Consider the following 14,671-nt stretch of genomic DNA (forward strand, 5'->3'; position numbering starts at 1 on the left):
CTTGTTGCTCGGGGCCGTGTCCGCAAAATCCGTAAAGAGGTATTGCGTTCATCTTTAAACTTCCTAAGAGAAAAAAGCCACGGCACACTTCTTTGAAAGCAGGAGCTATTGTGAGGAAGAAGCCGGGCCCTTGGAGCACTTTCGCTAATGGGTGACTGTGGCCGGTCTTACTGAGTGAGATGTGAGTGTCTAAGTGGCCTCCAGATGCACAGTTGGAATTCTCTCCCTTTCAAAAGGAGAACATGTTCTGGGCAACCCTTGCAGTTAAAATGCTGTATTTTCCCTTCAGAAAGTCTCAGCAAGATCCTTAAAGGCGGCAGACTTTCTGCTCAGAGCTGAACAAAATGAGTCTTTTTTTTTTTTTTAAAGGGTGACCTTGAATGTGGTAAGGATGACCTTGAGCTTTGGGTCCACCTTTTGAGCCCAGTGCTGAAATTGTAGGACTATGCTACTGTGCCTGGTTTCCTAGGGCCTGAGTCTTGTGCAGGGTGGAGGGTGGGGGTGGCAAGCACTCCACCAACTGAGCTCCATCCCCAGTGAGTCCATGATTGAGGGCTCCTTGTACTGGATCTGTGCCGTGGATGCAGTCAGGATGAGGATGGCCCCCGAAGCCTGGTTTTCACTGAGCTCTGCTTTGCCATTGCTTCTCTCACTGAGATGTGTTATTCAAGTTTGAGCTATCTCAAAGCTGACTTTTTTTTTTTTTTAAGAAATCTTGCTCAGCTACTGGCTAGCATAAGTCCCATGTAGATGAACTGAGATTTCTTTAAAATATGAACTTTTCTCCAATGAAACGATGAGGTGCTTCTCACAGAGCAACTTGGACTGAGAACATATAGTTTTTAAGTCAAATTACAAAACCACACACACACACACACACACACACACACACACACAAAACCCACAGCATATTTTTCCTATAGAGCAACCTGTACCAGACCTTCTATCACAAGTAAGAAAATGTTTGGATCAGACAGGCACACCACACCCAACTGTAACTTCTCTATTTTCTCTAAGGAAATAAGAGCTGGCAGCTGTATACACAGCAGCAACCACAGCAAAATCGCTGATTTGCCCTTCAACATTATTGATTTTAGTTAAAAACCAAACCAAGGCCTTTTGCCTCAGTAAGTGGCCCTACAAAAGATTGGGACGCCTGCCACAAAACACGCTTTACTCTTCCATGGTTCCCTCGTCTCTTGGCCTGAGGAGAGCACAGACGACACAGAGAGGGACCCAGCAAGCGAAACCAAATGTCATCAGTTGCTCACCGGGCAGGTGGGGTTGAATAACAGTCTCTAGCCACCTTTCCTCTCTTCCGTTTGCTCCTGCACCCTTCTATTTCGGCTCTGACAAGACTCCGAAACCCACAGAGCACCAAGGTCACCACTCAAGAGCGTAACCCGATTGCGCACTAACCTGCTTCTTCGGAGTCTCCCACGGGAAGGGAATCTTCAAATGTCAGGCTCTCCCTGAAGAGGCGCCTTCCGATCGCTGCTCGGCTTCCACCCTTCACTCGTGGACCAGCGGGTTTCCGCCTGTCCTCTGGCTGCCGTGAGGTTCCGGCGAGTAGCGAGTCCAGGGTTAAATGTTTTTCCACTTGCAGAGACCTGTTTATGCCAGTTTGCCCACTGGTGACAGTTATAGCTGGGAACAAACAGAAGTGACAGCTGCTGAGGCTGCTTTTTTCTAATCTATAATTATAACTCCACCTGCCGCCCAAAGTACCCCTTTGAACGAGACATCGGTGGTGACGGGAAGATGTTGGGCTGTTTAAGTCCTGCAAGATTCATTTCAGCTCTGGCTCGGGATCAAGGAAGAAAGGCCCTTTTCTACTGAAAAGTTCTGGACATACTCCAGTTGCCAAAGAGGGAGATTAGGGCAGCCTTTTGTGCACGAAATGAAGAATAAATTCTTATGAAGCCATACTCTGGGGCAGACAGGAATGTAAACAAGAATTCTGTTTGTCTGAGAGTAATTGAGACTGTTCTTCCATTAAAAGTAACACATGTGTGTGTGTGCATGTGTACCTAGAGTGTATGTATATTTGTATGCATGTGTGTGTTATGTATGCGATATGTATGTGATGTGCATGTGTGTGCATGCAGGTGGTGTATATATGTGTGTAAGCACATGCACATATGTATATTTGTGGGCATGTGTATGATATGTATGTGGTATGCATGTGTATCTAGGGTGTGTGTGTGTTTGTATGTAGTATATGTGTATGGTGTATCATGGGGTGTATGTTTTAGAAGTTCACAGAGAATTATGATATGTGATAATGTGGTGTAGTGAAAAACCACAACACGTGGGTTTACCATGTTTTCACCATGGTTAACAAGAAAAATTTTAAATTATTTGAGTGGTTACTTTCAGATTGAGAACAATGCATATTTTCTTCCTTAAAAGGGAATGTTCACCCGAGTTCCTTAGGTGGTAGAATAATTACTCTTGAGCCGTTCCCTGGAACCCTTTCAGCTTTCTGAAGTAACTTGTGTGCCTGTCATTGCGCCATGAGCTTAGGGAGAATAATAGGAAAACGTGTTTGTTTTTGTAAAGAAACACATAGAATAAAATATCTGAAAAATCAAGATTAGGCTATGCCTGTTGGGTCATGCCCGTAATTCTATCTCTTGGAAAGCTGAAGCAGGAGATTTGCCATGAGTTCTAGCCTAGCCTGGGCAATTCAGTAAGTTCTAGGACAACCTTGGCTAATAAATTAGACTCTGTCTCAAAAAACCAACCAACCAAACAAGAAAAAAAAAATCTAAAAAAAACCCCAAAAAACCACAAATGGACAAATCTCTCTCCCAAAAGCCCTTATGAATATATAAAATGGAAGAAATCCATATAACTAAAAATTAAAGAATTATTAAATTGTAAGTGCATTTGACCAACATTGTTAAACTGTAAGTGCTTTACAGTCCTAACAGTTGGTAGGTGTTTTTTACTTTTCTGTCCTTATTCCCTTGTTCCTAACCTCATTCCTGTAAGTAATGAATATTCATTTAATAATTGTGTGCTAACTGATCGCACCACTGGAGCTCCAACTGCAGATATTGGATATTATTATTGTTTGATTATCACTTTTCCTCACTATTTCCCAGCTGTGAGTGTCTTGGGGAATTTGTGAATATGCAGAAAGCACAGACACAGCATTTCACATCTTATATATGAGCAGCCATGAAAAGTGGTTGGATAGACCTGCAATCGCACTTACAAAGGCTTTCAGGACTAGTGAGCCCTAGGGAGTATAAGTTTATTTAAACCCTCATGTGTACAAAAGAGAAACGGTGCAGGCTCTCTACCTCCCTGCTGTGGTGCGGGAGAATTGTCTGTATTCTGTCAATCATATTTTAATAAAACGCTGATTGGCCAGGCAGGCAGTATAGGCAGGAAAGTCAGACAGGAAGTAGGGGTGGAGCAAAGAGACGGGGAGTATTCTGGAAGCAGAAGCTCCCTCAGTCACTCCTGTGCAGACCACCGAAGAGGCAGCATGTAACTTGCCCAGCTGAGAAAGGTACGGAGCCATGTGGCTAATGTAGATAAGGATAATGGGGTAACATAAGTTATAAGAGTTAACAAGAAGCCTGACCTAATGGGCCAATCAGTTTATAATCTTATGGAGTCCTGTGTGTAATTTCCCTTGGGAGCTGTCGGTTGTGGGGTACTGGGCAGGACAGATACCCCAAGAAGCCGGCCTTCATGTTACACTGCTGCACCTCCTAATGGGTGTGGTGGTCCCCCAAACTCAGCATATTTTGCAGCAGTCGTAACTGAGAACCAGGAGACCAACGTGCTTTCCCGGGCTACATAAGCATTGTTACTGGGTGCTCAATAAACACCGTCACGGGAGGGAGGGAGAGAGGAAGGAAAAAAGAAAACAGAAAAAAAAGAAAACCCTCATATGATTATTTTCTACTGTCCCTCTGTTTTGCTTTAAGACCGAGCCTCTCAGTGGTCTAGAACTTTCCCAGTAGACCAGGCTGACTGGCCCCAGGGAGCCGCATGTCTCCACCTCTCTAGCACTGAGATTACGACCACAGCAATCATACTCAGCATAGACACTTGTGGTTGAACTCCGCGCTTCCAAGGAGAGCGCACCACTGACCGCGTCATCTCCCCACCTGCTGTTAAATCATCATTTTCTCAACAATGTTTCGGTTCAGTTGATTTATGAACTGTATACAGCGATTCTTATTCCTACAGGGTAAAGTTTTCCTGAGCCCCTTAGGTGGTAAGATTCCCGAGAACTCACACCCTATTCCATCTTGGGTTTCCCTGGTTTGGGGCTTCTTTAATGGCTTTTCTATGGCTCTAAACCAGGCTTGGGAAGTCACGTGGCACTGCTGGTGGGCAACGTTTCTGATACACACACCATTAACTGGGGAACTCTGCCCCACCTCCAGCCAAAGGCTATGGAAAACCTCCTCGAGCAGGCTCTCTCTTGGATCTCAGGGAGCAAAAGTGAGCCCCCAGAACTAGCAATACTGCTGCGTGTTACAAATTTTCAACTTTCAACCCAGAGGAGACTGGATATTTGAGGAGTCATCAGACTTCCCCGGGCAGAGACTAAATGCCAACTCAACAAAACAGAAACGCATTAGTTCAAGCTCTGAAGGTGATCTCTGTTGAAATGGACGCTCTGGAAACCTGGTTCTATTTTAGAAATGAAAGCTCCGAGTCTAGAGAATTATGACTGCAGTGTTGAAAACATATCCTGCGCTCAATAATCAATGCCATTTCTTAAGTAGATGGTATACTCTGCTCAAACACATTCCGGATTGCTAGAGGGAAAAAGAATTACAGCATAGAATCAATTATAAATCAGTTCAATTTCACAAAAAAAAAAACCCCAAAACTCAGTAAACCCAAGTATATTGTTTATTCTGAACAGTTATGAGATTCTGTTACTTCACTACCAGTGTTTGGAAATCATATTATTGTATAGATCAAGGAAAGGTACAGGGAAATATTACGCTGAAATAAGAGGATGAGCCAGGTGTGCCGATACAGACACATTGTTTCAGCGTTTGGGAGGTGGAATCCAGAAGGTCAAGGGCACAAGGCCAGTTGTCTCAAGCAGGTCACGAGTTCAAGGTTAGTCTGGGCTATGTGTGACCCCGGTTCAAAAAACAAGTACGATGGTGGAATACAGGTGGAGACAAAAAGCTTTCGTTGTTTCTGGTTTCCTAATTTGGTTGATGGAACATTTTTCAGACATCCTTGTAACATGAAGGCCAGCTTGTTGGGGTATCTGTCCCGCCCAGTACCCCACAGCTGGCAAACCCCAAAGAAAATCACACACAGGACTCCATAAGATTATAAATTGATTGGCCCATTAGCTCAGTCTTCTTATTAACTAATTCTTACATCTTACAGTAACCCATAATTCTTGTCTGTGTTAGCTATGTGGCTCAGTACCTTTTCCAGTGGGGCAGGTTACTTCTTGCTTCTCTGTGGTCTGGGCAGGAATGGAGGAATGGGCTTCCTCCTTCCTAGCCTTCTCCTATTCTCATGCCCCACCTCTACTTCCTGTCTGGTTGACCCGCCTATACTTCCTGCCTGGCCAATCAGCGTTTTATTAAAATACATGATTGACAGAATGCAGATAATTCTCCCGCACCACATCCTTTCCTCGTCATAGCTCCAGAATGGTAACCTGCTGGGGAGGTTCCTGGATTAGGACTAAAGGAGTCAAAGAGAAACTTTAGTTTTTACCTCATATAAACTGTATTTTCAAGGTAGCATCCGTATTTTAATATCTTAATGGCTTTTTTATATAATATATTCTGATTAAATTCTTTCTCTCCCCCCCAACTTCTCTTAGATGCTCCCCGCATCCACCTTCATGTTTTTTATCTCTCTCAGAAAAAAAAAAAGCAAAAAACCCTGAAAATCAAAACGACGAAACAAAACAAAAGCACACGCAAACACATGGAGTCCGTTTTGTGTTAGCCAGCTACTCCTGAGTGTGGGGTCTGCCTGGGCGTGTGGTAGACATCCCCAGGGATACTCCCTTGAAGAAAACTGGTTTTCCCTTTCCCAATAGTTAGACATTGTAAATAACTTCTTGGCTAGGGGTGACTTTCGGTCACTTTCCCTTCTCGGTGCTGCCATTTTGTTTTGTTGCTACGACACAATACTTGACCAAAGACAAAGACAAAAGGAAGTGTTTGTTGCAACTCTCAGTTCCATAGGATACAGTGCATCACCACAGGGCAGCTACCGCAGCAGGAGCAGGAAGCAACTGGTTGATTTCACCCCCAGGCAGAGAGGAGAGCGTGGGGAATGCAGGCACTCAGTTCACCGGCTCTGTTTCTGCAGTCTAGGACCCCAGCCCACGGAACAGAGCGTAGGTCTCTTCACCTCAGTTAACCTGATCTAGAAATGGTCAGAGTTTTGTTCTCGTGGTGATTCTAAATTCCACGAAGTGGAAACAGTTACCCATCACATTTTTCAGGCTGATACTTTCAGCTTAACTCAACCTTCTCTCATGGTTAAAATGAGAACAGCCCCTCACTGGCTCATGCCTTTGAATACTCCGTCCTCAGTTGGAACTGTTTGGGAAGGGTTAGTGTGGCCTTGTTGGAGGAAGTTTATCAGTAAGAGCAGGCTTTGAGGTTTCAAAAGACTCTTGACATTACCAGTCTCCCCCCCCATGTGTGTGTCTGTGTGTGTGTGTGTGTGTGTGTGTGTGTGTGTGTGTGTGTCTGTCTGTCTGTCTGTCTGTCCGTCTGTCTGTGTAGCATGAGGGCTGGCTTGTTGGGGTTTCTGTCCCACCCGGTACCCCACAGCCAGCATACCCCAAAGAAAATCACTCACAAGACTCCATAAGATTATAAACTGATTGGCCCTTAGCTCTAGCTACTTATTAGCTCTTATAACACATATTACCCCATTATTCTTATCTATGTTAGCCACACGGCTCAGTACCTTTTTCAGCTGGGCAGGTTACATGCTGTCTCTTCGGTGGTCTGCGCAAGAGTGGTAGAGGGAGCTTCCTGCGTCCCAGAATACTCCCAGTCTCTTTGCTCCACCCCTATTTCCTGTCTGGCTTTCCTGCCTATACTGCCTGCCTGGCCAATCAGCATTTTATTAAAATATGATTGACAGAATACAGACAATTCTCCCACACCATGTCTGTCTGTCTGTCTATGGATTGAGATGCTTTTAGCGCCTGTCTGGGCCTACCTGCCACCATGCCCCCCACCATGCTATTCATAGACTCTAACCCTCAGAAGCTATAAGCTCCAATACAGGCTTTCCTTTACCGGTTTCCATGGTCATGGTGTCTCGCCACAGCAATAGAAAAGTAAGACAAACTCAGCTTGGGTTTGATGCTCCTGTGCTTCAGATTGAGCTCTCTCTCTGCTTCCTGCTTCCGCTGCTGCTGCATACTTCGGCTGATGATCATTCCTTTCTTCCAGACAGCCTCAAACATGAGGCTTTTCTTCAGCGCTCTTGACACGACAGTTCAGTCTTTTATCAGTTCTTGCTGGTGCCACCTTTAAAATGCATTCAGAACTCCCCCCGCTGATGCCCTCCTCTCCCGTTCCACACACACCTGCCTCTAACTCCTGAGAGCTGCCATCTTCACCCTCCTGGGCTACGCTGGTGGTTGTCCAACTGGTCTCCCTACTTCTGGACTGGCTCCCTTCAGTTTATTTGAACACCTGGCAGAGCAATCTCATCAAAAGCGAAGTAGGAAAGATCATTGGGGTCACCTGAGAGAATCAGGATTGTTCCTTGCTAACTTCATTAATATATAACAAAATTGCAGGTAATTTTACATTTTGCCCTTGGCAATTCCATTTCCAGGGACCCTATAGTATACCTATAAACAGCAGGGGTAGGGGACCTCCCCCATCCCCTGTCAGGGAGTCAGAAGTCAAATTGATTTGGAGTCTTTAACCTGTTACTGGTTAGATGCGTGGTCTCAATAGCTTTGTCACAAACACCAGACTAGTTCATAAAGCCAGAACGTTTACAGATTAAGAACCTGTTATGACTGGATCAAACTAGACCTGATGGGACGTGAGGTGGCCACAGAGATGACAAGCAGCCAGGGGATTGTTGCTAAGGAAAAGACTCATCTTGGAAAATGACCCGGGAAGCCCCCAGAATCAGCTCGGATGTTAGCCTGTCTTGGGAAAATCTAGACTGTTGCTCTCAGACGTGTTTTTAAAAAATCACCGGTTTTGGAGGCCACACAGTTGCACCTAACAGTGTTTGCTCTGGGCCAGCGCTGCTACAGACAATGTCTTGGGCAGGTGAATTCTGCAACAGGGTATTTTCTTTGTAGAGACCTGAAAGCTGTTTTTGTTTTGGATTGTGAGCCCAGCCTTCAGTGGGCTGAGCCATCTTTCCAGCCCCAAAGCTATTTTCGAAAGAAAAACAAAAAAACAAAAAAAAAACCCCAAAATCCCACTTACTTTGGGGCTTAGAGAGAGAGGGCTTAGTAGTTAACAGCAGAGGATCTGAGCTTGGTTCCCAGCACTCACAAGGCAGATCACAACCATTCCATGAGATCTGATGCCCTCTTCTGGCCTCTGTGGGCACTGCATGCACATATAGGCAAAATACTCATACACGCAAAGCACAAGTAAATGAATCTTACACGCACTCACATGCAGTCACACACATGCACATACACATTCACGCAACATAGATACACCCACTCTCTCTTATACACACACACACACACACACACACACACACACACACACTGACTCCGCAGTGGTGTCTACTTATATCTAGTGGGCCCTAAAATGAGATGAAAAGTATCTTATTTCTGTCCTCACTGTGTCTATCCCCTGAAACTTTGGGCCACATTTCACTTTTCTCTTCACGCTGGTCATTGAAAATGTTTAGTTCAAGGCTAGAGCGCAGGGTAAGCCGGGCCTGCCACCTGTTGGATCTGGGGTGCGTTTCTTCTACTCCTTTTCTAGTGCTTTCTCTGCAACGCTGGGTACCTAGAGCCCTTCAGCCTTTGCAAGGTCAGGATGCAAATGAGTATCTCAGCAGTGCCTAGGTTTAGCTGAGTGCCCTCTATGCTGCAAATCTCAAGGCTAGAATACCTGTGTACAAGAAGGAAAACATCTTTTGAAATCTTGCCTATGACCAACAGACAATTACTAAACTTCAGTCCCCTCCCGAAAAAAAAAATCAATAAAAACCTGCTGCTCCCTTTTAGAAGCAAGTTGTCCGTCTATTTCTTCGATGACTGTTAGCTCCCATTTGCTCAGGAGCCGAACTTCCAATAAAGCCTTGCTTGTCTCGTTCATAATATACGGCTTTGTCTCCTTTGTGCTGTCTCCATGCCATAAGAGCCCACTGTCTGGTCATAATAAAAAATGCATGTGTGCCAACTCATTCATTGTAGTATTGTTTGTCATTACAAAATGCTGGAAAGAACATACTATATTCCTGTATGTAGGAGAGTGGCTGATTACGGTGGTGCATTAGGTAGATGAGACACATGTGGCTATAAAAAGGAACAACAGAGATCCTTATAAATCTGTATGATTTACAGGGTATACTTGCAGTTAGGGGGAAAGTGCCAAGAATCACTTATAGCAAATAAATACATGATGAGATCCTTGACATCATTAGTTACGGGGTAAACGCAAGTCAGAGTGGCAAACACGGGGTGGCTATGAAATCTGGGAAAGACATCGTACAGGAAGCTAAGGCAGGAGGACCGCGAGTTCAAGGCCAGCCTGAACTACAGAGCAAGACCCTGTCTAAAACAACAACAAAAACAAAATCAAAGAAACAGGAGACAGAGAAAACAAGCGTCAGCGAGGATAGGGAGAAATTTAAACCCTTGCACCTTGTTAGAAACGTTGGTCCAATCAAAAGTAGAAAATGAATTGGTGGTTCTTCAGAAAGTTAAATATCGTCCCATGTAGTGGTGGGAGCGGTGGGCTGCGGCCCGGCTCTCACCTCACTTTACCCAAAATAATTACACGGAAACTGTATTCATTTTAAACACTGCTTCACCCATTAGTTTTAGCCTCTTTTTGGCTAACTCTCACATCTTGATTAACCCATTTCTAATAATCTGTGTAGCACCACGAGGTGGTGGCTTACCGGGAAGGATCTTAACCTGCGTCCATCTCGGAGAGGAGAGCTATAGCGTCTGCCTGCCTCTGTTTTCTTTCTCCCACAATTCTGTTATGTCTTCTCCACCTACCTATGTTCTGACCTATCAGGCCAAGCGGTTTCTTTATTAATTAACCAATGAAAGCAACGGAAATACAGAAGACTCACCTACAGCAGTCCTATGCCTGTTGACCAGTGAGGTTCCATAGACACCAAAACGTTATAGGCTACTAATATTGCTTTTGGCTTCCCTCAAGTTCTAGAGTGCCCATAGCGCAAAACTGGAACTCACTTGGAAGCGTCATCCCTATTGGCTAGCTTACACAGTGCCAGAAGATACGATGTATACTACCAAGCAAGAAAAGTAACTGTCAGTCATATCTGCTGCGACCATTGCGACTTACAAAAGCCTCTGGGCTGGCAAGACACGGCCCCTGCAGCAATAGCGGTGTGAGCATCGCTGGAGTAAACGTAACCAACCACTTTTTCATTGGATTTGTCTCACGTCACAAGATCAAGCCCAAACCCATTATAAGGCCAAGGACCTATGATGAGACAGGTCTTAGGCCCTAGGCAAGAACCTATTACTGTAATTCTGCTAAATAGACAAAATATTAAACTGCGCACTAATGACTTAGGGTTAAATACATAGATAGATGCCTCTCTCCACCCACTTTTCTACTGTATGGTTGGTTGTGTCTCCCAACAGCACAAGCTGCCAGCTTATCCTCACTGTCAGAGTGCTGGGTGGTAGAGTCCTTTTGAGAGGATTAGTGTCTTTCCAAAAGAGTCATGAGAGAAGCAACCCTGCCTCCTAATGCTCTCTCCCTCGCACGAGCTAGCTTGTCCTTCTGTCACACAGCACCATGACACACACGCAGTACTGTGTCGCAAAGACCCTTGACAGGCTCCCGCATCATACTCTTGAGCTTCCCACCCTCCAGATAGATCTCTTTTCTTAAAAAGTACCCAGCTTGACCTTCTCCTATGGTGACAGCCTCTTAGACAAGTCTTATCTTAAGACAGACTATTTCTGGCACACACACACACACACACACACACACACACACACACAAAGTGCAGGCTCAGTTTCTATTTCCCCTGGAATCGCCATTTCTTCAAAGGACCCTGCACTTACTCGCTCAGCCCTGTGACAAGCATGAAGTAGTTACAGAATAACCTCTGGGGAGAACTGGAGTGTAATATTTGTGTGCAGGATTTTATGCCCCGAGCATTGGGTTCTATCATCAGAACAGCACATCCCAGAGCTGACAAGATGTCGGACCCGTGCCTTTCAAGAGTCAAGGAGAGAAAGGCCGTGGGTTGTTGCAGGTAGGAAGAGAGAGCAAAGAAATGGCAGCTGGATCTCGGTCTAGCTAGGATATTTATGAGATAAACGGGTAGAGTTAGATAAAGTTGCCAGGTTAATATCAGAGTTGATCAGGGTTGGGGGTGCAGCTTACTGGTAGAGTGTGTGCCTCGCATGTGCGAGACACTGGCTTCCACGCTAGGAACAGACAAACAGCATACAGTCAAAGCGAGCCTCTTGCTTTGATCAGTCAGTGTACCAGAGTCAAACTAGGGTGTGGGGAGGGGGTCATATATTGCAAATAATAAAGAAAGAAAGAAAGAAAGAAAGAAAGAAAGAAAGAAAGAAAGAAAGAAAGAAAGAAAGAAAGGAGGAAGGGAGGAAGGGAGGGAGGGAAAGAAGGAAGGAAGGAAGGTAGATAGATTTAGGCATTATTAGAAAAAAGCTTTGTATATTTTGAGCTTTGTATTGTGTCTTTCTTAGGTAGAACAATTACAAAACATAGCGCGCAGTTCCCAAAGATTTGCCTGATTTCACGTAATGTTAATACTTTACCAACTGGTACACTGACTGATGTGGTGTGTGACTCGACACATTCCATGCCCAGGTATGCATGTATGCATGCAATTCCATTAATGAGATCTCATTACACATTGTGGTAACTCGATCTTTTTTTCTTTCTTTCATTAAAGCACAGATACTTATTTTTGTTTCCCAGTGTTTGCAAGGCAACAAATAACAGCAAACCATATATCTTATCACCATTACCTTACACGAATTCTATAATTATGGATTTTTATTTAGTCTAGACAGGGAGATTAGATCTGGCAGCCCAGCAGTCTAAAGGGTTTCTTGGTTGCTTCTCAAAGACGATATCTGAATGGAAAGTGTGGATTCACCTGCAATTATCTTCTCCCTTTTGCGGTCATTAGCTCTTGTAGCAGCAGTAAGAGATGGTGAGAAAACACATTTCCGAATCTAAACGTTAAAATAACCAGGTCATTAGACTTTAATTACAAAGTGTCATTGTGTTAAAGCTCTATCCTTTCTCTCCCCTGGCTAAAAAATGTAAAGCAACAGTTGTTCAGGTGAGATGATACATGTTGTCATTGTACAGGACTTATTTGCAGATGTGGGATCTCAAGTCTCCAAGGGGGGAATGCCATGATCAATCAGGTTTTTTCTCTGAAGATGACCTAAAATGCAAGAACCAGCGGAGAAAAAGGAACAGGCCCCTTTTAGGATTTTAGAAGCGATTTTGACAAATTGTCTGACAGAGGAAAAAGCTCTTTTCATGTAGGAAAAAAAAATGGTGAGGTGGCAGCAACCCGTTGTGTCATTAAACAGTACATGGTGACCTGTGTGCTGCACGTCCTTCATGTCCTATAGATCCCTAAGTTCCCCCCTTAGCGTCCACTCGGGTCGTCACCCCCATCTTGAGGCTCCTTTAAGGTTTGACGTCATGTATTTCATTATTTTGGGGTCATCCTCGTTCCTGGACACATTTGCAAACCTCATCGTTTTGTGATTCATGGAGTGTCCCACCCCACCCTCAGAGTTCATCCTTGGACCTGCTAAGGATCCGTGAACCCTAAATTAACAGCCTCTACTTAGCGTTAATTCCAAGACTTGTAAATTTTTAATAACCGTTAAGCTAAGTAGTATTAATTGCCCAGTGTATAAAGCACCTATATGCCTTTCTGGTCTTTCAATTAGTGTGTCATCCTGCAGTTTATAGACAGTTCTCAAGGTTTAGTGATAAATATTAATAATCAGATCACATAAACTTTAATTGACTATCCAGAGGCTAAAATGATCTGGGAGCACAAAACAACGTATTTTCTGTTGCTTTATAGGCTTTCAGGAAGTTTTATAAGTCAATATGTCTCATGAGGTCAGACATTTCATAAGACAGAAGGGGTGGGGGAGGGGGCATGTGTCTGGCTCCAATCATTCTACAAAAAGATTCTGAGTAACAGTTGCATGCCAGGCCGGGTCTTAGGAGCTTGGAATAGGGGCTGGTGAGATGGCTCAGAGTTTAAAAGCACTGGCTGCTCTTCCAGAGGTCCTGAGTTCAGTTCCCAGTAACCACGCGGTGTCTCACAACCACCTGTAATGAGATCTGGTGCCCTCTTCTGGCTTTAGGAGCTTGAAATACACAGATGAGTAAGAATTTGCCCCCAATTTCAAGGAATTCACTATCTAGAGGAGATAGGTACACAGGTTGTTGTCAGGCAGAGAGAGTTACAGTCTGCGGAATTGAGTATCACTAACAGAGGGGATTGAGGGGAGCTGCAGGCTGAATGGACAGACACCTTCCCTGAGGTGACGGTAAACCTGCCCTTCACACAGCCCTTCTCCATTCCCACACTACTGAGGCTTCTCCCCTCCCCCACATCGTTCATTTCCTAGGACTCCCTAATACTAACTTGAAACTCAGCTATTTCTGGGACAGTTCAAAGGAGTCTAAGAAGCTAATGCGTACCCAAAACCAACCAAACAAACAAATACCCGTGCCCCGACCCTGATAAAAAGGCCTCAGAATACATCCAGCCATAAAGTTAGACTGTTTGATGATTCTCTTTCCTGTATGTTTGGAAACACAAGAACCACACTAATCACTCCAACCACAGGCCACACTTCCATATGTAGATAAGGAGATTGCCTGGTGTCCAGTAGTGTGTGTGTGCGCGCGCACATGTGTGTGTGTGTGTGTGTGTGTGTGTGTGTGTGTGCGTGCGCATGTGTGTGATTACTATAGTCATAAAGGACCAGATTATCTCTCAGAAACTTGTTCTTGTGTTGGGAGCCACCTGGAGGCACAGGTGGTCCTGCAGTTTGGAGGTAGCCATGTGGGGCTGAGCACCCTTGCCTGCACCCTTGCTTGCACATGCTCAGACCAGCAGAATGGCATTAACCAATCAGGACAGCGTTCAAGCCTCTCCACCGCTTAAAAGCAGCTGCCTCTGGGCCCAACCCTCTCTCTCTAAGCTTTCTCTCGTCCCTGCTCTATCTTCCCTTCCCCCAATTTTCCTCAAGGGAATGCTCCAAAATAAGATGTGACCAGAGAAGGAATTCTCATTTTTGGTGGCGTTCATTCCTGCTGGACAGGATGGCCCCCCGCAACTGGTGCTCGAAACCCCGGGACGCTGAGGGACCCTGACAACTACGCCGGGGGACCCTGAGAAGGAAGTGCCCAGCAACGTGCTGAAAGCCCGGGAGAAAAAGCTGAAATCAGACACCAGGACACAG

General features: G+C 44.9%; 1 protein-coding gene across 7 annotated transcripts in view; it reads right to left on the bottom strand.

Annotated features, from left to right (window-relative positions):
• Best3 (bestrophin 3) overlaps positions 1-14,671 on the bottom strand; it is a 93,981-nt gene that overhangs the window by 43,879 nt on the left and 35,431 nt on the right. For 2 of the 7 annotated variants that reach the window (XM_085683414.2, XM_085683412.2), the window contains exon 1: positions 1,420-1,816. The gene's annotated coding sequence lies outside the window, so the exon portion shown is untranslated. The other 5 variants (XM_085683410.2, XM_085683411.2, XM_085683409.2 and 2 more) reach the window with 5 other exon arrangements.

This window comes from Myodes glareolus, chromosome 26 (assembly GCF_982192425.1).
Source record: "Myodes glareolus chromosome 26, mMyoGla1.1, whole genome shotgun sequence".
Taxonomy (NCBI): domain Eukaryota; kingdom Metazoa; phylum Chordata; class Mammalia; order Rodentia; family Cricetidae; genus Myodes; species Myodes glareolus.